The 14437-nt window shown below is 43.9% G+C and overlaps 1 protein-coding gene across 1 annotated transcript in view; it reads right to left on the bottom strand.

Moving 5' to 3' along the window:
- The window catches only part of MARCHF9 (membrane associated ring-CH-type finger 9), a 731209-nt gene that overhangs the window by 555128 nt on the left and 161644 nt on the right, over nucleotides 1-14437 (bottom strand). The window lies entirely within an intron of this gene.

Genomic DNA, 14437 nt, shown 5'->3' with positions numbered 1-14437 from the left:
TTGAGGCTGATAGGGCAGAAGTAGTTGAGATCAGTTCTACCTGTGTTTATTGCAGCAACACTATTGTGGGCGGGGTAGGATTGGCACTATAGACTTCAGGCTTGACTGCATGAGCTTTTGCTGGTAGATTATTAGAACAGCTTCTTTGGGGGACAGTGATCTTTACATGTAGCTCCAACTCTAGCTACTTCCTCTTTGAGTGCAGAAGGCCAGTCTAAGCGCCCACCCAGCCATGTGGTGTTGCAGTGAAATACCTCTTAACCGACCAAATTCTGTGAACAACACTTCTCACTTTTCTTCTTACATAAACATCTGGATTTTCACCCAACAATTAAGAGTGTTAGGTTATTAGGTTCATTTTCTTTTCTTTTTTTTTCAAATGTGTTTATTTTTGAACAAGGCAGGAAAACAATACTTTCACTTAATGTCTACATTTAGGGTGCAAGAATGTACGAGAGCGTCACTCCCCCTCCCCCTGCTCTCCCCGAGTTCATCCCCTCTTTATGTCCCCTCTCCTTGGTCCTGTTCCTGTGGAGTGGACCAGCTCTCTAAGACCCTCCTGGCCTGCTGGGGTTTATATGTTAGCGCTGGAAAGTCTCGGTCAAACTGAAGGACCGGGCTCCAAATGTTCCGGAAGCGGGGGAGGAGCCCCGCTCTAGCCGCTGTCACTTTTTCTGCGATGAGTACATCCCATAGCTTCACCCACCAGAGGGGCAGGAGTGGGCCCTCCTCCGATTTCCATGTGTGGGCCACCATGATTCTACCCGCCAGCAGACATTGGGATAGTAGCTTGGCTTTAGGGCCTGTGTGTGGATAGATCCCGGGGACGGGGGCGCCCAGGAGGGTAGGTTCGGGCTCTAGTGGGAGATTAATGTGGGTAATTTTGGCAATGGCCACCAGGCATTCCACCAGAAACTTTGGACTTTGGGACACCTCCACCATAAGTGGAAAAAGGATCCTACTTGGCCACATCGTCTCCAGCAGGCTGGGTCCACGGTATGGTTCATGTGGTGCATTCTTAGAGGGGGGTAGTACCAGCGCAGGAGGATTTTGTAAGCGCATTCTCTATTCGTGACACAAGCGGATGCCAATTGGGTGCGGGTCCAAATGTCCACCCAGGAGCGGTCCTCTATGGGATGTCCCAGGTCTGCCTCCCATTTTGCCATGGACTGAGACTTGGAGGTTAGAAAGTCTTTTTGGAGAAGTTTGTATAATGCAGAAATCTTACCTCGGGTTGGTAGGTCTTGAGGGTTAGTTCTATGGGGGTGGGAGGGCGAGTTGCTGCTTGGCGAGTTTGTGGGTGGGTGCACCTATGGCACAGTTGGAGGTACGTGAACCTATCCCTTTCTTGGAGGTGAAAGGTCTCTTTGCATTGTTCGAAAGAAAGTGTTTGTCCTCCTTTAAAGAGTTGCCCTACAGTCTCCAATCCTCCCGCAATCCAGTTATTGAAATTGTGGGGCGCTGCTCCCGGAGATAAGGCAGGGTTCAGAAAGACCGGCGATGAGGGGTTGAGTCCCGTTGGGATCTTCTTTTGCTTCATCGTTTTATCCCATATGGCGATAGTGTGCTTGGTAGTTAATAGTAGGTCCTGCCATTGCCGTCTCGTTGCCGGTGGGATGTGGGGGAAGAATTGTAGGGGAAGAGCCAAGCGCGATTGTTCCATGTCCACCCACTTGGGGCGATTGGTGATCGTTTGCCATGCCTCGGTGCATGCGAGTTGGGCTGCTATCTGGTATTTCTATAGGTCTGGAACCACCAGACCGACAAGTTTTGCATTCCCCATCATCGTATCTCGGGATCCTGGCCTTCCTCCCCCTCCAGATGAATTTCAGAATTTTCCTCTGCAGATTCTGAAGTGCCGGGGTCGGGATCATCACCGGGAGAGCAGAGCATGTATATAAGAATCTTGGAAGTAGGTTCATTTTACACGCTGTGATCCTGCCCATCAGGGAGATCTCCTGGGACACCCAGCATTTCAGGTCGGCTTCCAGTTCTTGGAAGAGCGGAGGAAAGTTCATGCGGTAGACGTCCAATGGTTTGGCTGGGATACGAACCCCTAGGTAGTTGATGGCCTTTGTTTCCCATTGGATCGGGCACATTGGGATCAGGTCTTCTCGCTCACTCTCTGCGATCCCTATGCCCAGTGCCGCTGATTTGTTGAAGTTAATGGTGAATCCCGTGACCCTCCCATAGCTGTTTAGTTCTGCCAAAGCGTGAGTCAGGGAGCTGCGGGGGTCGGTGATGGTTAGGAGGACATCGTCCACGTAAAGGGCCTGTTTATGATGTGAGGGGCCCACCTGGAGACCCTTAACTAGGGAGTTCATCCTCATCCTTTGAGCGAAGGGCTCCATGAGCCAGGCGAATAGTAGTGGGGATAGCGGGCATCCGTGTCTGGTTCCACAGGTCAGTGTAATGGGGGCCGAGAGATTGCCATTGATTCTGAGTAGGGTCATGGGCACTTTGTAGTTAGCTAGGATCATGGTGCGGAATTCCAGCCCAAATCCAAAAGACTCCAAGGTAAGTTCCATAAATGTCCAATCCACTTTGTCAAATGCCTTGGTTGTGTCTAGTGCCATGAGCAGAATCCCCTGTGGGTCACGGGAAGCCAGGTCCACCAGGTTTAGGGCTCTACGGATGTTATCAGCCGTGGATCAGTTCTTCAGGTAGCCAGTTTGTTCAGCTTGGATAATGTCTGGGAGGATGTGGGCTAAGCAAGTTGCCAGGATCTTAGAGTAGATGTTGGCGTCTATGTTGAGAAGAGCGATGGGTCTGTATGAGGCTGGGCATCTCAGATCCCCCCCAGGTGTGGGGAGAAGGATAGTGATTGACTCTTGCATGGAGGGGGTTATAATGCCAGTTTCTCTGAAGGAGTTAAACAGTTGTGCCAGTGGGGTCAGTAGCTGCTGCTTGAAAACCCTGTAGAACCTAGTTGTGTAGCCATCTGGGCCTGGCGCCCGGGATTTAAGTGATTTTATGGCTTCATCTACCTCTTCATTGGAGATTGCATCCAGGAGATCTCGGGCAGAGTCCGGGATTCAGGGGAGAGCAGCATTGCGTAAGTATTCCCTTTGTTCGTTCACGTCTCGTGGCGGGGCGGTCATTACCCGTTTCAGATGTTCCGCTGCCAGGCGTTGTTTGTCTTGTTCTGTGTATTCGGTTCGACCTTGTGCGTCTCGGAGTCCAATAATCGTGTTGCTTCATTTTGCTTTGGCGAATTTGGCTACCAATAATTTGTTTGCTTTATTATTTTTGGCGTAATAGAATTGCTTGTCCTTTGCCATTTGGTGTGCTGTGTGTTCGGCGTAGTGTGCTTCGATCTTTTTCTGTGCTGTGCGAATGGCTCGTTGGGTTCTTGGGGACCAACCTTTTTTTTTTATGAGTTTGCTCCGCTCTCCGGAGGTCTCTTCGAGGACTAGGCGGGTTTGGCGTCTGGATTTGTGGAAGGCTACTCCCTATTAGGTTCATTTTCAAATGAGGGGTTCAGTAAAATAAGTGCAAACGTCGAAACACGTGTAATCTTAAAGGGCAACCTTTCGAATCAATGCACAATTAAAAGCTCAAAGCTCACAACTTGGAGAACAATAAGGCAGTGGTTGTCTTTCTTTTTCTCCTACATGATAAGGGCGCATGATATTAGCTAACAGTAACATAGTTTCTTGCATCTTGTTCATAGCAATGGCTGCCTTTTCTACAGGGCTGATTGAGTACAGCTGGTGTTCGCAAGCCATGCACACCTTTTTATTACCTAGAGGCCTGTGGGAATGGAAGCACATACGCACCAAGAAAAGAGCCTTTCAATCAAAAAAAATTGAAGGAATGGGAGAATTGTTCTGTGTGAACCTCAGGTATAGTAACACTGCTAGCTATTCAGTTACCGCCACAGAAGATACATCTCCATTGGCCCAATCAGGAAACAGTCTATCTCTAATTGAATTCGCGTTTTCGGGGCTCATAGTGGGAAAGTGGTTGTTTTAGGACTAAGAAATTGGGGTTAAATGTCAGTTGGGCCCTCCAAATAGGAATAATTTGAGAGCTGAACAAAAGAGGGGATAATGAATTATTGGGGGAGCGGAATGTGAAGGAGGAAGGGATTTGACTGCTGATGAGGCAGGGGAAGAGCGGGGACTGCTGAGGTATAAAAACAACAGGGCAGCTGATGGGAGAGAGAGGGGCAACTGTCTTGAGGGAAAACAGTGACTGCTGAAGAGAAAGGGGGAAAGTAGAGAGCGCAAACTGCTGATGAGGCAGAGAGTCAGAGAGGGGAAAGGATGGTGTCAGAGACAGAACAGTGGTGATACGTGGATGAGTGTGCTACGGGGTGGACAGGAACTGACGAGGAGAAACAGAAACAGAAGTGCAAGCAAAAAATTCTGAGGCGAGGTAAAGGACGAAGTTGTAATTCAACAGAATGTGAAAGAAACACTGCTCAAGTCAAAACAAAGACTACTTTTTCTAATGGGTTTCCATATTAAAGGGCTCAATGAGGAGATGTTGTAGGGATGAAGCATTACTGTTGTTCCATGTACATTTGTATGTTTGGATAGCAACAGTGAGGACCGCATTAGAGTAAAGAACCTAATTGCATCCAGACATTCAATCAGTCTGCCACATGGAAGTGTTCTTGCATTTTACCACTTGGTAGTGTAAGGACCCTAAGCACACCAGGGAACAGGATCAGTGACAGAGGCATGGAACGGAGGGGAGGAAAAAGTGTACCACCCCACGCAGGCCCCTGTTCACCAAACAGGGGAAGGTAAGTTTAAGAGGAAAAGGGGTAGATTTACCCATGAGTTGGGTTAGAGCAGTCTATGAATAACTCAACAGTCTGCCAGAGTTATGTGTTTTATAGACACATGTCACAAGGACAGCATTCGTAAACATGGGACTGATGGAGTCACAGCTAAGCGCTCAAGGTTGGGTACCCAGTATCCCTAGGGAGTGAGGGATTAAGGTGTTAGCACATTAAATGAGCTTATGGCGTTATGTACTGAGTTTTATATTTTCACACTGAAGACAATGCTTTTGATAAATATTTAGAGTTAAATGTCTCTATATGATCTTGAGGTAGTTTCAGAAGAAACATTATTGATAATGTCCTCCAAGTGGGACCTCCTATGCATGATTAGAGATGTATGCATTACCCTAACATTCGAAGTAACGTGGGTTGAATGTTTTCTGCTGGAGGTGGCCATTGACAAGTTATTCCCTCCCCCCCACCTTTTTTTCCAGCTTTCCGGCTGTGCACCTGATGGACCCCTTAGCAAGAATTAGAAGGCTGAAACATGATCATGTCGGGCTATGGTCAACATGAGACAGCTTTGTTAAATAGCAAGGGGGCAAATCTTTGACCATTCAGAGTTTCAATCGTTTTGTAAATATAAATTGGTTCCATGTAATAATGTCGCCACCAAAATATCGCCATACAAAAATATTGCCGAAAAATGGTAGTTTTTTGTGGCGACATTATTGCATGGAACATTCGGGGGACACCCCTGCAACCCCCACATTTTTTAAAAATTTGTTTTCAAAAAATTTTTAACATTTTTTTTTGTTGCCCCTATCGCCACATATATGGTCACCCAAATAATATTGGCACAACATTTTCCCGGCGATATTATTTACGGCGACCATATATGTGGCGATATTAATACCTGATACCTATAAATTAGAGTTAGTGTATATGCATGGTTCTCTAGGATTCTATTTTTTGTTGGTGCAAGGGTTATATTCACTGAAACTATAGTAGGAAAAAACCCAAGGGCGCCACATTGTTTTTATCATGGAAGAATAGTATTTATATATATCACATGGCCTGCGGAAGCAGCCGTGTAGATATGGTTAAGTTGCTCAACCCATAGGAAGAGCACTTTTTGGCCGGCTTATAACTAATGTGTGGTTTTTCCAATAGACCCTATGGCAAACAAATTTTGCTCACGCCTACAGCCCAAACAGCTTGGTCCCGAAAGTGTGCTTTTGTAAATTTGGTTGAAATACGTCCAGTAGTTTTTTGTTTAAATGGCGAAAAAGTAGGTAAAACAAAATTTGTGATATCTGGGTTTGGTCGGCGGACGGGCCTTCGATTGGTCCAGAGGGCAGCGTGATGTCTGCGGACATCGTACGCACCTGCTGATTGGAAGGTGAAAAGCAGGAGGTGCGTCACATTTTTTGGATACGCCCACCATGTTGGATTCGCGGACAGCGCCCGTTGTCCACAAACACTGCTGTGAAAACATATTAAGAAACACAACTTTGCACTTGTCAAACTAATGAAACAATCTCTGAGAAGGTGAGGGGTGATGAGGATGCGATGGTATATGGCCTTAAAAAGCCCAAAAAACAGGTTTTTTTTCGACTCTGACATCCGTGAACAGTCCGGATGTCCGTGGCAGAGGTGGGGGTCCCAAAATATTTTAAAGGCTCATAAATGTGGTGCGATTTGACGAATCTGGACAAAGATTTGTAAAACGATTTTAGACCTAGATGTGTATAATTTTGCAAAGTTCAGTGGGATTTTGTCAAGAGGGGGTCAAATTAGAGGGGGGTGTCACAACAGATGGATTATAACTGTGTTGCCGTTCGATGAATGTGGAGAAAGGTTTTCAGAAATATTATAGATCCAACCTTGAACGTTTGTGCAAAGTCTGAATGGAGTTTGTCAAGTGGGGGCAAAATTATATGACTATTTTATGTACGTACATTTTGCAGCAAACTCATGCAAAGAACATTGGCAAGGACCTGAAAGCATGGTTTTGCAAATGTGTCTGTGTTTTATTTTTGAAAAATATCATAAATTAGGTATATAGAATAGTGATATACCTTTGGTGAGTGAGGTATAGCCTGGGGCTATATGCAGTGGCCACATTGTCCTGGTCATGGCCAAAGGCCATGACCCAGACAATCTGGTTACTGGCCATGACCACAAGGGACCAGCAATGGGGTTAAAGTGGGCATGGTGAAATGCTGGATGGGATTGCAGCAAATATGCACAAGGAAGGTCAGCAAAAACTTCAAACCATGTTTTTTCAAAAATGTTAAATTTTTTTGAAAGTGTGAAAATGTAAGTACACAACACAGTGATATAACATTGGTGTCCGGGCAATGGGCCTAGCCATCAGCAAGGAGAAATGTGTACTGTAATTTGCTTATTAGGGTATGCAGCATGGCCGAAGCGGTAGTTATGAATAGGAAAAAATGTTCTGCTTGCGGTTACAGACTGCACTGGTGGACTAGATTGCAACAAACTTGAACGATGAGCATTAGCAAGGACCTGAAAGCATGTTTTTGGAGGTATGTATTGTGTTTTATTTTTCCAAAGTGTAAGAATGTAAGTAGAAAAACTAGTGATATACATTTGGTGTCTGGGTAGTGGGCCTGGCCCTCGGCAAACGCGAATATGTACTCTGATTTGCTTCTTGGGGAATGCGGCATGGCCGAAGCCCATACCCCATGGATTTGGAGCCTGGCCATGGCTGCAAGCCATGATCACTGGCCATTGGCTACATTATTAGGGTGTAGTGGACACTGAGCTAGGATGCAGGGTAGGTGCAGTGAATAATAAGGATGGTTTGGTGGAACTGCGGTCATGGTTGAGCCTTATGCCGTAGATAATTGAACAATGATTTGCATCCCCAGCATGCGCTGCTGATAACAACAGACATAAGTATGTGTTGCAAAAAATATGTTTCTAAAAGGAGGTTTATTGTTATTTAATATATATGAAAATAGGAATTATTAATAACTTATATACAGTAATGTAACACCATGAACAATTTTCACTTCTAAAACTTTTAAATTGACAGAATAAACAATGCTAAAGGGATGTTATGGTTAAGATGCATCCCACCCTTGGGACTCCTCTGCTCCAGTAGTTACTACCCAGTGGCGTCCCACCTTGGCATCTCTTGGCATTTCCCTCCTGGGTTCTCATGAGCACTTGCCCAGCCATACTGCCCCTTCTATTTATGCACTTGTCTCACTGCACAATGCATATGTGCATTTATAGGAGCACTTTGTACAATTTCTTTGTATAAGTAAGATGCAAAAGATTTATAGAAGATTGTTAAGTGGCAGTTGGTGTGTGGAAGCTTAATATTGTGATAAGGTTATATGTCCAGTTTTTGGAACTGATTGGTAGATGGATGCGTGACTGTTTGAAAGCAAGCATTGAGGGAGTGTTACAAATATAACACTAAAAAGAGTAGAAGGGCTGCCCTGAGCGATGGTGTGTACGTGCCATCCAGGTCATTTAATGATCCTGGGCAAGGAAAGGGGACTGTGGAGACTGTGGATAGTTATAAAGGTCCATTGATTATGGTCCTTAGTGTATGCTAGAGAAAAGTATTTGGGACAGAAAATTGTTTCTGTTCTTTTATATTTTTCTCTAGTATACAATTGTCAATTATTCCCATTAGCATAACACATAATGCTGATGGAAATGTTGGAGAATCTTATTGAGTCTAACTACTTTACTGAGAAATGTAAAGTAGATGGAGTCTATAAGATTTTCTTTTTCAGTTCTATTTTTTAACTGTGAAAAGTGGCTCCTAAAGGAACCGTTTGTTTTGTGTTTTCTGATTTTACTTTTTTTGCAGCAGCAGAGGTCAGAAAGTAAGGTGGGGAGGGAAATGAGGGAAGAGGCACCAACCATAAATACAGAGGGGCGGGGGCAGGTGGACAGGGGAAGATGTTACACATGTGTTACACCTAAGGTATGGGGCAGTGTTTCTCATGCTCCTTGATTACAGCTTCAAAAGCACTTTAAAATTGCTCCCCCTGCAGAGTGGAGTGCTGCATTATATACAGAGTACTGTTGTCTTTGAAAGATATGGATGAAACAGCCTCTTTTATCACTTGCAAAGTAGCTGGTGGGATTTTGTGTCCCACAGAAGTAGGCTGTGTGGTTACAGTATTGGTTGAGGAAGATGAGGTGGAGGAAGACAGCCTACTACTTCCTAAGAAAGGAACAACCTTTCTGAGAACTTTGCAGTGGTTGGATTTTGTGTTGTGGTGCATGGAGGTGGTCCCATAGGAGTACTCTCCAGGTGGTCCGCGATTGAGTACAGCGTTGCTCTCATGTTGGTAGCTTTAGCCTTTGCTACGTTCCCAAATGTGGTAAATAACTGCTATGCCCATGTTTCTCTCTGGTGCTATAGGTAGGCACTTCCTCTACCTCATCTTCTTGGTCCTCTTCATTGTCTTTTGAAGTACTGTGCTTCTTTTGTTGTGTAGGTCCTCCAGCTGGTGGTGGCTCTTGGGGAGGAGGGGTAGCATTAGCTGATGCCATTTTAAAGCTAAATACCAGTTTAGCTAATATTCTTCCAAGTATTTGCTGTGTGCTAGATTGGTAATGTATAATGGGTAAGATTAGGTGTAGGAGCTGTGCAAGGGTACATTTTGAGCTTCAAAGTTACTAGATCAGCAAGAAATGCAGTACCAAACTGATCACGAATCACAGACCTGTTGACGAAGTGCGGATGCGTTTACGAAAATGTTGTAATGCCGCGTGTGTGGTCACATGACACTGCCCTGAAAGTGTGCAATGATGTCAGACGTTCACGGGCATTGGCAAACACAAAAACAATAGAAAAAGTTGCAAAAAGTGTATAGAAGTATTAAAAATTATGCTAAAAGGTGGGAAATGGCAGAGTTTTAAAGTGAAACTTTGAAAATTGGACAGAAATGTTGCTATATTGAGGTAAGTATGAATTTAGTACGTTGTATGAAATTAGCGTGCACTGTGAAAAACTCATGAAATCACAGAAAAAACTGTGTTAATGGGGTGTTACGGTTAGGTTGCACTAATAAAAACCCATGAAATGCCCAGAAAAACTTTGTTAATGGGCCATTACGGTTAAGTTGCACTAATAAAAACCTATGAAACTCACTGACATTTTTTTGTTAAAGGGACATTATGGTTAAGTTGCACTAATAAAAACCTATGAAATTTAATGAAAAGACTTGGTTAAAGGGACGTTATGGTCGTAAGTAAAACCGAAAACCCCCAGAAATTCGCCAGTTGAGGTAAGGTAAGCAATCATAACTTGCGCCACCACTGTGCACTAACACCCAGGACATGAAAGATGACATCACAAATGGATGACATCAATAATGACATCACATATTACATTAATTTTAATAAACAGTCCCTACAAGGGGTTGAGTGTATAATGTTGGAAACAAGATGTTAGGGGTGATTGGGAGACCTATCATGAACTACTTAATGTATTGAAGAATGTACTTATGTAAACAAATCATTATATTCTAGTGTTTTTAGTAGAGGAACCTAATTATACATACATATAGGCAATGGTTGCAGCATGCACCATAGAAGTACAATATTTATAATGTGGTCATTTCCGATAGTAAAATAATAAATGCTACCTTATGAGAGTTTTGAGTGATGTTAAACATGGAATAAATAGGAAATAATTGAGCACTTACCACATACTTATGTTAGTAGAAAAAATACATATAAAAAAGCACAATGCATACAAATTAGAGGCACATACAGGAAAACTAAAGTAAGGAAGAAAGAAACAACAGCACCAGAAAATGACAATAACATTAGAGTTAATCATCATGTACACAAATTAATTGTGTCTTTGAGTTGTGCTTATTGCCCAGTGTATGTTCACTATGAGCTCGGATTAAACTCTAAGGAAAGTACTTTAAGAACATATAAAAAGTTTAATGTGTAGATATATAGCATATTTTAAATGTTGGCAATTCTCACCATCAGTAAAAACAAAAAACTAGTCTAATCATGTCAGTAAACAAAGCCAAGTGACCCAGATATGTGATGTCATTAGTGATTTCATCAATGACATTTTTGATGTAATCTTTCATGTCCTGGGTGTTAGTCTTACCAGTGCTTAGTGGTGGCGTATCATGCGCCGCATTCTCAGCTGGCGCCTTTGGCCCTGTTGCCGTTTACGGGCTTCCTGATTCCCGTCACGCTTGACGCTGTGTTCACTAAGCGGTCTAGTCTTTCTCCGCTTGGTTGACCGTAACATTATTTAGCCACTCCTCTCCCTTGGTTCAGCGCGTTGCAACCTTCCACAGTCAGCTGCTTTTCCTCGCTGCCGCGGTCTTGCTACACGCTGTTACCTCTTGCTCCTCGAGCCTTTCCCTTTGTTTTTCCTTTCCTTTCCCGGCTTTTCTCCAGTCTCCGCCTTCAGTACTCTTCCTCCTTCCTCCTTCCTCCTTTCTCTCCCTCGTTCCTGGCTTTCTGCTTCTCATTTGTTTACTATTCATTCCGGTGTTGCTGGAGTTTACGTATCCGGGTGCTTCCTGTTGCTGCCTTCTCCCATCTCTCGTCTGTTTTCCACGAGCCCAGCTGCCATCAGCATACCTGCCGGTCCTAGTGGTTTTTTGCCTATTCTGGCTTTTTTCCCCTTTTTATCTCTCCTGGGAGGGGGACACGGTCAGGGCGTATTTACACGCTCTCACTGTGGCTTCCTCTTGTGGGAGACACGCTCAGCCTCGAAAAAAAGAAAAAGACTACAAGGCACACCGAGCGCTCAGCCCAGTAGAGGAGGATTCTGACTCCACAGGTGAGGAGGTTGAAGAGACAAAGAGGGGAACTGAAATTGTATTAGAAGCCAGTGCTGACATGGCGTGAGTTATAGTTGCTTAGCTTACCATAACTGGCGAATTTCTTTTTTTTTCGGGTTTACTTGTAACCATAACGTCCCTTTAACAATGTTTTTTCATTGAATTTCATAGGTTTTTAATTAGTGCAATGTAACCATAATGTTCCTTTTAACAACGTTTTTTTATATGTATGTATGTGCTTTTAACATTTTGTATTTTTTATATTGATGAAATAATAAAGGATGAAGCTAACATTAAATCCATCACTGAGGCAACTATTTAATCCCGCATTACCCATAGTTGATGTTTGATTGTAACTGTAACACATACATTGGAGACAGATGCATTAAGATGTTGAGTATCTCGGATGCAGGTTGCATCTATCCTCATTTCTGGCTGCTACCAAGTCCTGGGTACTGCTGTCCCTCAGGTTACACCGCTCTAACTGGCTCCACCCTCACTCAGCAGCGCTACTCCTCAGGATGAATGGGTTCCACATATGCAAGCATCAGATGTTAACACTACCATGTAAGTTGCACAGACATCAAAGTTCAGAACTTAGACATCAAAGCTATCCTTCAAGTTATGTTTCGTACAGGTCTTGGGCAACAGAGCTTCCCATTTGTTCACACAAATATTACACTGCTAATAGCTCAAAAAGCAAAGCGATCTATTGCTTTGCACAACTCTAACAGGCTAAGGCCACGCAAAGCGGAGCTAGGCCCAGGTTGCACAGATTATACAGGCTTTAGGTAGAAGAGCAATTCCTCAGATTAAAGAAATCTTGCAGGTCAAGGTAAGCCACCTCTTGTAGTCTACAACCCAAAAACCTCTTGCAGACTGGCTCCTCACACAGAAGAGTTATTTATCCCTTCCCCGAAGTCAAACAGATCTTGCTTGTGCTGGCCTTAGACAGAGTGAGGCAGAAAAGGCAGTAATCAGGGTAAGCCACAAGCAGAAAATAATTGATGAATCGATGAGGCAAAGGGTACACATCTTATTTGTTAGAGAAAGGATAACATTTGTCACTTGTCATGTGTGCTTCTAGAAAGTGAGTAGGAATGGAGAAAAAAGAAAATGTGCACAATGTCACAAGGAAAGGGCTGAATGTCTGAACCAATACACCTGATAGGTATTTAGAACAGGGAGGGGCCGAAGAGATTAGCCAATTGCCCAAAAGAGTACCTCAGAAGCTTACAATGCTTAACTATGCTAAGCAATGGCATGTACCAAAGCTGATGTATGGAAGGATACAAAAGGAATTTAGAGGTAATTATGACACCAATAATAACCCCACCTAATCCCTATTAGAAATCACTATTTATAAATGAAAGCTTCTTGAGATCTGGAGGTAGGGCAGATGAGTACTCCTTCCAGTCTGAGCAGGGAGCACACTGCCAGTTAGCTAGATATCAGTGTTTGATGAACAAGGGGATCACATATCAAGGAAATCACAATTATTCAATGCATAAATAATTGGATTCCATGGCCTACAAAGGCATAGATTTGCAATGGGCTAGCTAGTCTATCCCACAGATTATTTTGATTTGCGTGACCAGCAAAAAGCCTAAATTAAGAGCTAGGTTTAGGAAAACCTATTGCACTGAACTCACAGCAGCTGACATTTTTAGGGCATTTGACGTTGGATCACCCTTCAAACCCTTGTTCAGTAGCACCTGGATTGTATCAAGTGCTGGACAGGATTACCATAATAACTGATCTCAGGCCCCAATAACTAGACAGACTCAAAGAATATGACAAAGTACTACTTTATTATCTGTTCAGTAAAGTAGGGAAATCTGGCAAGCATACCAAATCGTAGCTCACATACTCTCGAACACATTTCAGTTACACAAGGGCTTTATACCTCAATATACGTCAGCTATGACATCATCCAACGTGGCAAATAGTAAAAACCTATCTGGCGGAAGGATAGGTTAAGGGAACATATCTACCTATAGCTTATTTAGATGTGAGTAACATCTTTGGCTGTTCCTTATCAAGTAGGCACACCTGGAACAACCTCTAACTGTGTATAATACAGATAATAGTAGAATAACAGCAGCTAATTGGCTTCTGCAACATTGCACAGTCCATCATCACATAGGCCCTCCTAAATCTCCTGAATATATTGAAGTAGGTCTTCATCTTCTTGCATTTTGCATGCCATGATCGCACTAATGTCGAATGTGTCTGGGTACTGTACTCTTAGAGCTTGCCATATGGCTGCTCAGCAGTCATTGAGCGGTGCGCCATTGTGCATCGTGTTCTGTGCTGTCACTCCAGGGTATCCAGCTCTTTTCCAAACATCGTCCACTACCTCCACGAGAATGGCTGAAGGTAGGCTCTTTATGTCACCCACTGCCAGTGTCGGCCTCGCTGCCAGTCTTTCAATTTCGTTAATCCATTTCCCAGCCCATGTAGTCAAGGTAGCTTGTACCTTAAATTATCCTTCTCCATGGGTTGCCACAGTATATTCTGGGGTCATCGGCCACCCTTCTCTATTAAAGGAAACTGTGTCAGTCTCATCACTCTGTCTCGTCTCCCTATGTCTTTATTGGCTGCATGGCTGCAAACACCATTGTCATCTCTGTTTGTTTCCATCCTGGCAGGGCTCTGAGCCTTTGCGGATACAGGATAATTTTGTCTGCACTGTGTGATCTATCCCTAGGACGCTACAGTTGTCCCTCGGGTTCTCCCTCTTCTCTTCCCATGTGTTCCCCTTCTCCCCACAATGTGTCTCTGTCAGAGCTTGTTTCCCTGGTATGGCGGTGAGTCCTCTCCCCCTCGTCATCGTCACTTTTCTGTAGATCCCCATATGACCCCATGGTCCCAATACTATCAT

This window comes from Ambystoma mexicanum, chromosome 3q, assembly GCF_040938575.1.
Source record: "Ambystoma mexicanum isolate Mex_15411 chromosome 3q, UKY_AmexF1_1, whole genome shotgun sequence".
In the NCBI taxonomy this organism is placed as follows: Eukaryota; Metazoa; Chordata; class Amphibia; order Caudata; family Ambystomatidae; genus Ambystoma; species Ambystoma mexicanum.
The sequence above is the reverse complement of the archived record's forward strand: the minus strand, read 5'-3'. Positions and strand labels throughout refer to the sequence as shown.